The following is a 15,218-nucleotide window of genomic DNA, read 5'->3' on the forward strand; positions in this document are numbered from 1 at the left end:
AGCTTGATTCCACCCAAGGGTCAGTCTGACTAAGAAATGCTACTTTTTCTCTCTGAGTATGTTTAGGAATGGCAGAGCCTTGAAAATCTCCAGGAAATGTTCCCAGTGCTGAGCTAAATGGCAGCACAAGTCACCTCTCCAATAGCAGAATGGCTTCTGTGCCAGGCACAGGATTTTGATATGATCTCCTGTAGATAATGTACAAATATATGACTCAAAATAGGAGGCAAGGAAAGGGAGAGGATACAATGCAGAGGCCTCTTGCAATCCCTCTTTCCCCCCACTATTAAATCAGCAGCCTGTGAATCCAGGCACCTGCATTGTGGAAAAGCCACATGCAGTTAAACAGCTGAACACCACCACTGTGTTTAACAAAAAAACCCAAACAAACAAACAAAACATCCCCACAACACCAACAAAAAATACCAAAAAAACCCCCTACCTCAACATAACACTCCACAACAACCCAGTCACAAAAATCTCATCCATTGTAACTGAAAGACTGAATCCATGACCTTGAAAAATTAACAAAAACCATTAGCTCTCAGCATTTAGATGCTCAAGGAATCTGCCAGCTAGCAGTAGCACGGGGGTGGGAGATGTAACAAACAGCATCTCTTGGCATAGCTAAGAGCAGACAAATCCTGTTGTGGCCCAGTGCATTTCCCCACTGCTGCCAGCCCACTCTAAACCCCTCACTCCTCTCCTGTCCAAGGTACCCAAATATTAAATTCATCTGGGAAAATAAAGGGGTGTTAAATGATGACCCACTCCCTGTGTGTCCTTGGGATGAAGACAGAAGCTTCCATCACTCCAGGAATCCAAGATTTCCTCATTTCTGCCTTTCAGCTGGTTTGGAGGTGAAAAAAAGGGGATTATTTTTAGCCTCCAACTCAACAACAGCTGGACAGACACAGGCACACCCTTCACTGTCCTATGGCATGCCAAGCCAGCAGCATCACTGCTGCTCTGCAGTGGAAATGATGGAAAAACAGCAAAACCCAGGTAAGTGAACTGCCTTCAGCCAAACCATCAACTGGAAGTCGAACTACAGGCCTGGATCACGCTCCCAGAAAGGAGCAGAAAGGGCTGGCTTTCCCCAAAGCCCCTGATCCTCACCACCACAGGTGTCCTCAGCAGCTGTGCGCTCCCCACCCAGCCACAGGAGGCTCTGCCTGCAGGACACGGAGGGACAGTGCTCTGCTCTGCCATGGCAAACATTCATTTCCATGGCCAGCAGGTCTGGGACCACGAGAGAAGACAGCTTCCACACTGACCCAGGGCTTTGGCAACACCCAGAGTGACAGGGGTGCACCAAGCACCAACAGGGCTGGCTACAGAGGGTCACATCCCACATGGATTGGGACAAGTGCCTCGTGATGATGGGGCTTCATGTGCTGCAACAGGAGACAGGCACAAACCAACACATTTTCTGGAACAGCAGCAGCCATTCCCTGGAAGGGCTCCAGAGAAAACAGCTGCACCAGCAGCGAAGGCAGACGGCCACCAGGAGCCTTCTCCACCACCATGCTTCCCAGGCCATCCCCTTCACTAGACATGAAAATGCTCCTGGCAAAAACAGGACTGCTCAGCAGGACATCCCTGACTTACTGACTTACAGTTCATCTCCCATTTGCAGCCCCAGATTTCAGGACACAAATCCACTGACAGCCACGGATACAACGCTGCAGCCAGAGGCACCCTGAACCCACTGAACAATCCATTTAAAGTTGGAAACATCATCGTGGAAGACACTGAAAAATGAAAATCCACATGCCACTTCAGACAACACTAAAAATGTCACAGGCTGAAGCTTTGTCTTTAATAAAAATCAATTCTTCCATCTTCTCCCCCAAGAAAGGGGGGGAGAAGGCCTAGGAGTAATTAAACTTGACTACAAAGATTATGTAATCTTTAAAAGGGTATTTTTCTCTCTTGTACTGTTTTATGAGCTCCTTATAGAATTAGCAAGGTTAAAAAACATGTCATTTGACAAAAATAATATTCATTTAGATGTATTTTAATGAGAAATCTTAACTCTCCAAAGGGTTATGTGGACACTTCTTAAATACACTACAGATAGGTCTAAAAATCTACCTTAAAATATTATTAAGACTAGCTGGATCTTGCTGAACAGGCATTTTTGGAGAGCACCACATAAACACCACTGTTGGGGAAGTTCAGAGGTACCTGGGAACAGCAAGGCTCACACAGCCCTAACAGCAGCAAAACCCATGCATGTATTCAGCACTTCACTATGAGCCCACTTCTGCTTTAAACCCCTCCAGCATTTTACCCTTTGGACTCCCAGCTGAGCAGCTCAGAAATGTGCAGTTTTGTCCCCTCCCAGATCAGGGATTGGCATGAATGGAGCCACAGGTTTATTTTTTTTCCCCTCCAAGAGTGTACCATGGATTGAGGCCACCCAACCCAGGGTGACTTTGGCCACAGCTCTTTGCCAGCCCCGTGCCCAGCAGCTGCTGCACTCGCAGCTGGACGCAGCACAATCCAGGGATCAGAGGATCTATCTTTACTGCCCTCCTGTTTTATTGAGTCAAAATGCCAGAAGTGAAACATTAGCACATTTATTGCATTCATCTGGCTCATCTTTACTGGGATTTTTTGCTCTTTTTTGGAAGATAAGCTTCTGCAAGGAAAAAAGTGCGTGCCTGCATTTTTCCTGGATGTATTTGGACACACTTGTCCATCCATCCTCTCTGTCACATGGATGTATGTACTAATATTAGATCTGTGTATTAAAAAAAAGCTCTTTCCATAGTTTGAAATGAAGACAATGGTATGAAGGACGTCTGTAACTCATATTCTGCTATGCCACACATTAAAGAGGGGCTGTGTGCACTCAGGGTGTTAGGAGGTCAAGAGTGCCTTCCACGATGCATCAGAGCTGTCAGGACTTGGGAGCTTTTCTGAAGAACTCTCTCAGGTGGCATTTGTTGTATTTCAATCTGATCCCAAATCTTTTAGAACAATATGCAAAAATACTTCTTGAAAAAATTGCAATTGACAGTCATAATACAGCAAAGTATGCCTGGAAACTTTCTGTTGCCCTGCACCAGTTAGAGTTATCCAAAAAACCTAGACGTTACTAACAAAAAAATGTTACACACATTTCAGTAAACATATCCACCAGAAACCTGGCAAGTGCTTTAATCCAAAAATCACCTCAAATAAAGCACAAAATAAGCCCTCCAACATCCTTTGGAATTAAGTGTGTTTGCTGTTTTCTTACCTGCCTTTCATTGTAATCAAAACACAGGGAAGAAAAAAAGAACAAGCCCACACCCAAAACCCAGAAGAGATTGCTTTCTTTTCTTTTTTTGGCCAGCTGCTTAAACAATCAAAATGAAAACAAGATAAACCCTGCGGAAAGAATGTTGCCTGACTATCCCAGCCATGAACAAGGCTGGCAGCATGGAAGTACCTGGCCTGTCACTCTGAGATAGTGCTCTGAGGCTACTCTAAAAACTCAGCACAAGGAGCCCTAAACAAAACCACAGAACAAAGAATTCATGCAGAAACAAAAGCTGATGGAGAGAGATAAAGGCACAAAGGCTTCAAGAGCCTCACCTCTGTGCATAGCAGAGACCAAGGCAGGAGTCTGGGGAGCTCTGGGAGCAGGGACGGGGAGAAAATGGTTAATGCCATCCGTGCTTTCCAGGGGCAGGGGCTTTGCTGGGCAGCCAGCAAAGGAGGAAAGGATTTCTCATGCTCTATGGCATCTCAAGCATGCAGGCAGGTTGGTCAACAACCATGGCTTTGTCACAGCAAGAGCTTGGTAACATGCTTTAAAAATACCCCCCTGTTGCTCCAGTCTGGCCCATCTACAGAGAAACCTGGAACTTTTAACCAAACACCACAACAACCTAATGAACAAGCTGAGCTTCCACTTGGAAACTGGCTTTTTCAACTAAGTGGGGTATTAACTTACTTTGAGAGTATCTCACAGAATATTTCAAAATACACTCTAAAATTCACTTTTCTCTTAGGTGAATTGCTTACCAACACCCATTGAAGACGTGGCTTTTAGAAGCCAGTCCTGAGTAAATGAGCTCATATAGATAGAGACATCAGGTCTGAGTCAGAATCCAGATTTTAAAATTTTATTTAGTTTTAAAGATCTTGTTCATTTAATCCTCTCATTCTTAACTCTCCTAAGCAGAATGTATAGCAGTGTACAACAGCTATAGATGAGCTCCAAGTGCAATACAGTACCAGAAGGCAACAGTTCTGGGCTCTTGAGGTCCTTTTCTTTATTCCAGCTCATCATGCAGCCTTCAAAGCCACTGCATTTCCACTGCTGACACTCACAGACATTTAACTAGTAAATCTAAATACAGCTCCAAAAAGAGTGATAATCTGATTTTTTTTCTGGTTTCCCTGGTCGCTTGCACAAACCAGTTTACCACAGGTAGACAATGCCTTTACTTTTGACACTTGTTCTTACAATTTGAGAACACCAGGAATTACCAACCAGCACTTCTTAGTAACACAGCATCCAAAAGTGCCAGCAAGCAAGACAGACTCGAATTGTTCAAACAACCAGAATTAAAAATATTTACCTTTAGCACATTTTTAAGAAGGCTTCTGATAGCAGGGAAAGTTAACAGCACTCACAGAACCCACAAACCAGGCTGCTGGCAGCACATCACACAGTGGAAGCTAAATTTCAGCACTTCTAGCTCTTATTTCCAAAACCTTTTTTGTTGAAAACAAGGGTGGTACATAATAACCCTTATTACTGAGGGAAAGAATCTCAAAAAATAAATATAAAACGGTGAAAAAATATAAAAAGCAGCACGCTTCAAAAAGAGGGGCAGAGAGCTGGAAACAAGCTTTGGCAGCAAATGGCACATCACGAGGTGCAAGAGCTCTTTTACACCAACATCCAACACAACAGAAGGGAGACAAACACACACAGAAGACCAGAGTTTATTTACACCTGTTAATGAGTCTGTTTTCACATTCCAGGCTGGGTGAAATGCAGATGGAGGCACCTGCCACGCTTGTTCTGCCACCATCAGGGCTGTACCTGGGCTGACCTCCTAGGCCAGGTGCCTGCAGGCAGGCAGGGCGTGCAGAACCATGGCAGCAGCCCCACCAGCCACCAAGGGCTCCCCAGCCTAGCCTACCCACTGTTTCCTACCTTGCTAAAGCACAGGTAAGAGAGAAAGAGAGGAGCAGAAACCCCAGAGAAATGTCTGTGCCTTCCAGTGAGTGCCTGCTGATCTGCATAACTTGTGCTGGCTGCTGTGGGTGTGGAGTCCTGGCAGGAAGCTCGCTGCCATCTCCTGCAATGCCTTCTGAGCTGAGCTGCAACCTCCCCCGGAGCAGCTGTTGTATCTGACCTGTAAATCCTGCAAGCACGGCAGGCAGAGTGCAGGCAGGACAGGAGCAGGAGGAAGGAGCACTTGCTCAGAGCTGCTCTCACAAACCTTTCCAAGGGGCAGGAGAAGGAAACAGCACGAGGCAAACTCCCAGCGGGGCAGAAGCACACGGTTTCTGCTCAGACAGCATCTCAGGCAGATGAACAAATCCAGAGAGTGGTGCAAGACAGGTCAGGAGGTGTCTCTTGGCTGCTTTGTCAACTAGCAGCAGTGTGCCCCTGGAAAAACACGAGCTGCTCTTCAGGAGCAGCAAATGGCCAGGGCAAAAGGCAAACTATGAAAAGCTAATCAGAGGCTGATCTATCAGCATCAGCAAGATGCCAAGAGACAGAAGGAGAAATGCCACAGCAGCTCTGTGTGGCTGGGCACTCCAAGCACTCCCGTGGTGCTCCCCTTGGCCCTTCCCTAGCACGGATGAGGTGAAGGTGCTGAAGCCTCCTCTGCTGAGCTCTGACCATTCCTGCTGCTCTGCTCTGGACTTGCTCCACTTCATCTGCCAGAATATTTTAGCTGGGGCTTCACCTGCACTAAGGAGGCGGCTGGATGTGTGGGTCCTCATAAGCACCAGACAACTTTCTGCAGCATATTCCAAATTTTCTCTGAGTGTTACACTCTTCTACTGGAAGGTTCATAATCTCCGAGTAGCTTCTAGCAATTTTACCCTGTTGATCCCAGGTTAAGACACAAATATCCCAGAGACCTGAGATGCAAACTGTTTGCAGAAACCTGGTTGCTTGTAGAAACAAATTATGTAAGGGCAGACTTGTTAGGGAATGTGGAAATTTCAAGAACCATCTGACAAAAAATAACCCCCCTCTAAAGAGTGTAGCAGAGAAAATAAAGCAAATTAAGCCAAGGGCATTAAAAGGGAATTTCTACTTTTTCTTTTCAACAGATACCAGCTAAACTTCTTTTTTCATCATTAATGCCATCAATATTATGGCTTTTTAGAGAGAAAACACAAATAGAAATTGTCTTGTTTGCTTCCAAAATAATCTTCTACTGATATATTTTACATTTTCTCTTCTTGTATGGCATCTCAGAACTGTGATATTTTGCATACTACGAAAAGAATATTCAAAGCTGTCTGCACTGAGGCCTGAACAGCAGATTATGCAGAATTTTGTTTGTCAGCAGAAAGAGAGCAACCACATCCCCAAACCCGCTGCTCTCAGGGCAGACATGGGAACCTCGGGAAGGACCTCAGCTGCAGAAGACAGGAAATTGCCTTATTGTCTGAAATCTGGGGTTTAGCAGCCAAGTGTTCAATCACTTCTTGGTAGCAAAAGTTCTGTATTTCCTCCCTTATCAGTACACAAACATTTCCAGAGCGAGGCTGGAAGCGTGGCTAATAACAAACCCCTCGGGGCCACCTTTGGCACCATCCCCTTTACAGCCACATGGCTCTCCTGGAAGGCAGGAGGAAGACCCAACCCAGCAAAGCATCCTGCCCTGGACCACCCCTTGCCCCCACACCAGCCTTCCTGGTGGATGGACACAGCCCTGGTGCTTCAAAGACCCCAACCCCAAAGCCCTGCAGAGCCAGGGGCATGGGAACACACCCCGAGGTAACCTTCTGCTTCACTCAGACCTCATCAAGCCACTTGTGGTGACAATAGTGGTGGTTTGTGTGAAAGTAACTGCGTGTCACTCCCTGTGGGAATCTCCATAAAACATCTAGGAAACCAGGTCAGGGTGGGACAGCTTCCTTCTCTCCATTACTTGCAAAGCCATTACGTGAGGGACAGAGAAACAGCTCAGGTCTGTCAAAATACAGATGTAAAGCTACTGTTACCTTCCAAGCCAAAAAAAATTTAAATTCCACATGCCTAAAATGTCTTATCTAGCCTGTCTGATTGCTCTGCTTTGGCCAGGCTTCATTGCTTTTCATAGCTGATAAAGCTGAAAAACTGTGTGTTTGTGGAAGTGTCTCCAGGATAATGGAAATAAAGTGATTTCATTATCAAATCACATGCCAAACATTTGCTTTTGCTGATGTAATTTGGCCCAATCTCCCATCACAAAGAGTCAAATACTTTGCTTTGTTTTCAAAGAACTGTCTGCTGTGTGTCCTGTCATCACCCCAGCTTCTCCCTATCCCCTCTCTAAAAATCCTTGAGAAATGACTGAATGCAGTGTTCAACAACTGTGTGTTCATAGGTGATTTACTGCTTCTCCACTCTTCCCAAGCAAACCTTCTTCCTTGCCACTCATCCTCACTGGTCCCATGTTTTCTAGAGCTTTGAAATAGAAGCAGCTTATTGAAATCCTTAAAAATAATTCTACAATGGAAATCTGGTGCAAGGCTTTAGAATCCCTGTCCTAAAAGGCAAAAGCAAAGAAGCACCAATATCAAGATGAACAGCTCATCTTTCAAGTACACCAGACACACCTAGGTGCCACTTAAAATGTCAGTAGAACACGTGGCCTTCAATATTCCCAAAAACCTCGACAGTTTCTAGATTCTACCATCCAAGCACTGTTTGTTTGTTTTTTTAAAGAAAACACACACACACACACACAAAGCAGCTGAATGGCTCTTTGTAAAAAGCCACAACCTTTCATTCACTCAGCTTCCTAACTTGGCAGTCATCTTCTGGCTGACTAGTTCAAGTTTTGTGGACTCCACAGGAATGCTTTTTTATTAAAATAAGCAAGCTAGCAACACTATCTAATATATCTGCAACAAGTTTGGTGTGTTCATTATAAACCCTGATTATCAGGTTTGGAAATCTCCCCATTCCAATAATTATTTTGAAGAAATGAGTAAAGCTGGCAAAAGGGATGGGTATTTACTCTTTATAAGAGTAAAGAGGTTAAAGTTCTCATAATAATATGGATATTTTTTCCGTTGGAGCATAACTGGCTTTGCCTTCTTTCATCTTACAATTCAATTACTCAATTAAAAACCAAATGTTTGTCTTGAGGGATACAATCAGTCAGGTCAGCTGAACACTCAAACTCACTGGTTTCTGTACTGGTATGTGGAGCACTGGAGAACCTGGCTGAAAATCCCCACAGCCTCTGAAGGACCAACAAACCAGCACCTGGGCAGGAAATGTGGCCACTTCACCTGCAGGTTCACACACGTCGGATGATGTGCTTAATTAAGAGAAGAGTATTTGCTCAGCAGGACAGAGGAAGGTGGGAAGAGGAAGACGTGGGCAAGGCTGCAGAATGGGATGTTTGTAAACAGCTGGGGACTGGAAGGAAGGCACTTTGTACCCAACAACAAGCAGAGAGACCTGGCACCCTCTGCTCCTGCTGCCTACGGCCACGGAGCGCGGCAGCACCCGGCCACACCAGGAGCTCCTCTCCCCTTCTCAGCTCTCTGGGAAGGACAGCACCAGCAAAGTAAGGTTTGTTAACTCCCAAGGCCTTCATCTGGCAGTCTTCAGACATGGAGCCAATGTGAAAAGGAGGGGAAGGGGTTTGCAGATAAAGACCATGCCCCATTTTACTGCTCACAGGTACACCAGTGGGGTTAGAATGGGGAGACGTGGCTGGGGTTCAGTCAGAAAACCTCCAAGGCCAGCTCTGACCTAGGGCTCCTCCTCTGCTGACTCACAGCCTGGCCCAGCTCCCCCAAAGCCACAGGCTCTCTGTACTGCTGTGCTGGATAAAGCAGCACCATGGAGCCCTCTCTGCAGCAGGGACACAGCTGGCACCGAGTCCTGGTCAGACTGACAGCACAGGACAGTACCACAAAGAGCCACTCCATCCTCATGTAAGTCCTGGAAACATGGTCAAAAACAATTTTACAGTCATTCTCTTGCAATAAGTCTCCCAACAGGAGTTTTTGAAAGGAAACCTTGTCTATTGTAAAACAAGATTTGAAAGGTTGAGTTCAGGAATGAGTAAAAGAGAGGCATCTGAGGACCACGATTAGTGGTGATGGCTCAACCAGCTGGACTCAGTCTTAGAGGCCTTTTCTAACCTAAATGATTCCACAACAGACTTTAAGATCACTGAATTTGTTTTTTAGGGTTTTATTTGATTCCACATATACCCACAAATGCACATATGTATGGTTCTAAATGCACAGCTTTCAAAACTTCTTAGCTTAATTTTATTTCCTTGCTTTATGCTAATATTGTTCAGCCTCAAAACAGCAGCTCAGACTGTACAAGGAACTGTGCCCAAGGTGGGGTCCAAAATACAGACAATGCTCAGAAGACAAAGCTGCACCCAGGAACTTGTTCCAAAACTCAGACATTCAGAGAGAAATGGCAGAGTCCACCAAGGCAGCTGCTAATTACACAGTAGCACTTCAAGCAAAGTTTTCTTAGTTTTCAAGTGTAAGCATGTATTTTGCAAAACCAGCATGCACCTTTGAAGGGGAAGGCAACACCATGTTTGCATGCTTCAGAGAACCAACACCCCCTCCCAGAGTTAGCCTGGCATGTTTCCATGTGCAGAAATTTCTGCTCCCCTGAAGCATGGGAGAGCCTGAATTTTGGGTGCACAGCATGAGCCAGGTGCTACCCCCTGATACACATTCACACCCATCTCAAACATCACAGGGAGCCTCATTTGTATGTGCATGCACATATCCCTATCATTTACACAGGTAAACTGAAAGTAAATGTAAATCAAGAGCAAGTAATGGATCTGCTCCATACAGAGAGGCAACATTCACAGATGTCTTAAAAAGGCTAAAGAATATACTAACACTGGCTAGTGAATATACTCACACTGGCTAGTGAATATACTCACACTGGCTAGTGAATATACCAACACTAGCTGGATATATTCCTGTTCATTACTGCATGATGTTCTACACGTTCAAAAATTTACACTGATATTCAAACTGCTAACATGGGGAACAACATGCATTAAACTTTTAATGTTCTTTGATTGCCCAGCCTCATCCCCTGAAGAAACAAATAATCGCTTCAGAGTCCAACCATGCTCCTCTGCATTAATCAGTAGAAGATGAAAACCAGAGAGAAATTTTGTAAGCATAAAAAAATTGTGCTTTTTCTGCACATATTTGCAAAAAAGCAGTGTGATATCTACAGTTTTGCCTGGTTAGTACAAACTTTTGTTTCTCTCTAATGCTAGTGAACTAGGCAGGTGCCAGCTCCAGAAACAAATTTTGAACTTAGAAGTTCAAGACTGAAGGAAGTTTATGTTTTGTGAAGATTTAACACTCATACAGGCAGACTCCTACAGTTTCAGGAAGTTCATTTCTGCCCCAGTTCTGTTCATGTCTTTCTACAGCACTCTGGCTTTATTTCGGGGCAGGTTGTTTTGCTTTTTTTTCCTACAAAGAATTCAGGGAAAATAATGCTCCCAGTAAGACAACTCTGAAATAGCAGTGGGTTTGAACTTCTCGAAAATTGCTCAACCAGTTTTATTCATCCAGCTTAAAACTGTATCATTGTAGAAACTTTGAAAGCCATATTTGGCAATGTTCTTGGAGAGCAGTTAAGACACAGGATTATTGTTATTTAGCTGGAGTGCAACGTTCTGTATGTATAAAACTTGTGTATATTGCAATGAGTAACTCAAGTGTGGCTGAAGAGTTTACAAGAACAAAAATCAACAAGCACAGCATTCAGCTCTTAAATACCATGCAAAAAAAGAAAAAAAAAAAACAAAGACAAACAAACCAAAACAACAACCCAGCAGTTTTGGGATGAGGCGGCAGATTTTCATTTTGTTTTAAAAAACCCCAAAAAACAAAAAAAAAAAAAAAACCAAAACCAAATAAAAACCAACAAAAAAAACCCCCAACAAACCTCCTGTGAGTCATTTAGAACCCAACTGCATCTTCTCTATCTCCTCCAAGATTGGGAAGATTGCAAAGCCATAGCTAAGAACCATGAGCTGCAGGCTCATCTACAGCATTCAAGGCCACAAGCTCATCTAAAGCCTTGAAGTCATGTATTTTTTTTTAATGATGCCTACTAGCAACCTTGGCTCTGTTTACAAAGCTGCAACTGCAAAAATCCACTTAGCTCATTGCCCAAGTTGTGATCCTGCTTGTTAAAGCAGGGTTTTTACTTTGGGCAGATCTGCTCCTGCAGTCCCATGGAGGTGAGGGCACAGCTGCCAGGGTGCAGCTGGGAGCTCCTGTTCCACCCCTGCAAAGAGCACACAGTAAGAGACAAAGCTAAAATCACCATCTGCACTGGCCAGGGTGCAGCTGGGAGCTCCTGTTCCACCACTGCAAAGAGCACAGAGTAAGAGACAAAGCTGAAATCACCATTTGCACTGGCCAGGGTGCAGCTGGGAGCTCCTGTTCCACCACTGCAAAGAGCACAGAGTAGGACACAAAGCTAAAATCACCATCTGCACTGGCCAGGGTGCAGCTGGGAGCTCCTGTTCCACCACTGCAAAGAGCACACAGTAAGAGACAAAGCTAAAATCACCATCTGCACTGGCCAGGGTGCAGCTGGGAGCTCCTGTTCCACCACTGCCAACAGCACAGAGTAGGACACAAAGCTAAAATCACCATCTGCACTGGCCAGGGTGCAGCTGGGAGCTCCTGTTCCACCACTGCAAAGAGCACACAGTAAGAGACAAAGCTAAAATCACCATCTGCACTGGCCAGGGTGCAGCTGGGAGCTCCTGTTCCACCCCTGCAAACAGCTCAGAGTAGGACACAAAGCTAAAATCTCCATTTCCACTGGCCAGGGTGCAGCTGGGAGCTCCTGTTCCACCCCTGCAAACAGCTCAGAGTAGGACACAAAGCTAAAATCACCATTTGCACTGGCCAGGGTGCAGCTGGGAGCTCCTGTTCCACCACTGCAAACAGCTCAGAGTAGGACACAAAGCTAAAATCTCCATTTGCACTGGCCAGGGTGCAGCTGGGAGCTCCTGTTCCACCCCTGCCAACAGCACAGAGTAGGACACAAAGCTGAAATCACCATTTGCACTGGCCAGGGTGCAGCTGGGAGCTCCTGTTCCACCACTGCAAAGAGCTCAGAGTAAGAGACAAAGCTAAAATCACCATTTGCACTGGCCAGGGTGCAGCTGGGAGCTCCTGTTCCACCACTGCCAACAGCTCAGAGTAGGACACAAAGCTAAAATCACCATTTGCACTGGTCAGGGTGCAGCTGGAGCTCCTGTTCCACCACTGCAAACAGCACAGAGTAGGACACAAAGCTAAAATCACCATTTGCACTGGCCAGGGTGTAGCTGGGAGCTCCTGTTCTACCCCTGCCAACAGCTCAGAGTAGGACACAAAGCTGAAATCACCATTTGCACTGGCCAGGGTGCAGCTGGGAGCTCCTGTTCCACCCCTGCAAAGAGCACAGAGTAAGAGACAAAGCTGAAATCACCATCTGCACTGGCCAGGGTGCAGCTGGGAGCTCCTGTTCCACCCCTGCCAACAGCTCAGAGTAGGACACAAAGCTGAAATCACCATTGGCACTGGCCAGGGTGCAGCTGGGAGCTCCTGTTCCACCACTGCAAAGAGCACAGAGTAGGACACAAAGCTAAAATCACCATTGGCACTGGCCAGGGTGCAGCTGGGAGCTCCTGTTCCACCCCTGCCAACAGCTCAGAGTAGGACACAAAGCTGAAATCACCATTGGCACTGGCCAGGGTGCAGCTGGGAGCTCCTGTTCCACCCCTGCCAACAGCTCAGAGTAGGACACAAAGCTAAAATCACCATTGGCACTGGCCAAGGTGCAGCTGGGAGCTCCTGTTCCACCCCTGCCAACAGCTCAGAGTAGGACACAAAGCTAAAATCACCATTGGCACTGGCCAAGGTGCAGCTGGGAGCTCCTGTTCCACCCCTGCAAAGAGCTCAGAGTAAGAGACAAAGCTGAAATCACCATTTGCACTGGCCAGGGTGCAGCTGGGAGCTCCTGTTCCACCCCTGCCAACAGCTCAGAGTAGGACACAAAGCTGAAATCTCCATTTGCACTGGCCAGGGTGCAGCTGGGAGCTCCTGTTCCACCACTGCAAAGAGCACAGAGTAGGACACAAAGCTAAAACCTCCATCTGCACTGGCCAGGGTGCAGCTGGGAGCTCCTGTTCCACCACTGCCAACAGCACAGAGTAGGACACAAAGCTAAAATCACCACTGGCACTGGAGGGAAGGGTGCTGTGCATGCTGCAGCCTGACCTGTCTGCACTGGCTGGGCTGGCAGCATTTCTGAGAACCCCTTAGCTGTGAGTGGGGCTGTCAGAGCCCACCAATGCTCCCCTCCCAGCACAGCAGCCTCCCCTGCTGCAGGGCCAGGCACAGATAGGCTCTGCACAGCCTGTGATTCACAGCCCAGGAGTGTTTGGTAGGTATCCCCTCCGAGCTCACTGACTGTGGCTGCTGCTCTCATTGCCAGCCATCTGAAGATTCATGTTTCCCTCGTTAAATCAGCAATGACACACTCAAGTGCAGCTCTGGGCACAGGCCAGGCTCATGATGAACATCCCCAAGCATTTCACAGAATATCTGTACCCACACTCTTGACATGCAGACATTTGCAAGTTGGTCCTATGTGCATCGTAGAAATGGCCATTAATTTCTGCAAATACTTACACCATGCCACTAAAAATAAATCTTTCATCTCAAGGGGCAGTAATACCATACTTTCAACACTGGGGAAGGTGTTGATTGGCTTCCTCCTTGGCAACATTGCAAAGCATTACACAGCCTATATATTTTATGCACCAACCCATTTCCACGAGTCTTTTCACAAAATAAATACTAATTGCTTTGCTTAGGAAGTTTACAGAACAAAGCCTTGGCTTTGCAATGCCACCATTTTAGAGAAGACTTAATTTTTACATTCAACATGGGTCTTAAAACTGCTTCTTTGTGTTGCAAACACTTCCTCAAACTTACCACCACAGAAATTTGGACTTGGGGCTGTGTGTGTACGGCGAGGTGCATGCAGAATATTTCCTAGAATTTGTTAATCATCAGACACTCTCATTCTTTCCCTTTCCTGTCTGTTTTCATCACAAAGATGCTCCATGACCTATGTTCAAAGGCTTTTCCAAAGAGCAAAAAGGGAGGAAGGAAGCACAGGTCAAAAGGGAAATGAAGGGAAAAAGGAGAGGAGAAAAACAGAGCCTGCCAGGAACACAGTGCAAATAGCTGCAATGACACTCCTTTACTAAAAAAAACTATATTAAGGACCCTTATGACCTTAAAAAACATCAATAATCATTGAGAGCTTATGAAAAGTGAATAAAACCAGAGGACTCTCTGTGTACTGAAGGCAACTTGGGGTTCTCACTCATGCTTTTGAGAAGCTTCAGTCAATGATGCAAACCAGAAGAAAGAGACTTTCAACACTACCAGTCTACTGAGTCCATGAAAGAACACTTCAGTGATAGCTTTAATTACAAAACCCTTCACATTTTGGTGTCTTGTTATACCCCAGTATGCCCCACCTCTCTGTTCTACCTCTATATAGTCAAGTAGCTTTTTAAAAGTTACCCTTCTAGGGGCAACATTTAGCCACCATTTGGCAGTAAATGAATGAACTGCTCTTGGGATAAAGCTAGGAGAAATATTCTGTGATAGCCAGATGAAACAGCTGGCAGGAGTACTTTGTACAGTTTTGTCAGCAAGATTTACATCAGCAAGATTTAGAGTGCTCAGTGGTGCACTCTATCAAAACATGTAGTGCATGCTCTGTGAAAAGATAATTTCCTGTCCTCTCCACAGCCAAGCAGAGCATCTCCCTCAGCAACTACCACAGAGCAATTACCCACATTCTGCCTGTGAAAAAAGCACTACCAGGAAAGGGCTTCAATCCAGAAACAGAGCAGGATTGTCTTTTGCTGTTGTACAGCAACTGGAGCCAATGCCAGGTGACAGAGACAGATCCCCAGATCTCCAAGCAGCAC

General features: G+C 45.8%; 1 protein-coding gene across 5 annotated transcripts in view; it reads right to left on the bottom strand.

Annotated features, from left to right (window-relative positions):
- Nucleotides 1-15,218, bottom strand: part of MICAL2 (microtubule associated monooxygenase, calponin and LIM domain containing 2) — a 127,753-nt gene that overhangs the window by 86,394 nt on the left and 26,141 nt on the right. The gene's annotated exons all lie outside the window — the stretch shown is intronic.

The sequence above is a fragment of the Haemorhous mexicanus genome, chromosome 6 (assembly GCF_027477595.1).
Source record: "Haemorhous mexicanus isolate bHaeMex1 chromosome 6, bHaeMex1.pri, whole genome shotgun sequence".
Classification (NCBI taxonomy): Eukaryota; Metazoa; Chordata; class Aves; order Passeriformes; family Fringillidae; genus Haemorhous; species Haemorhous mexicanus.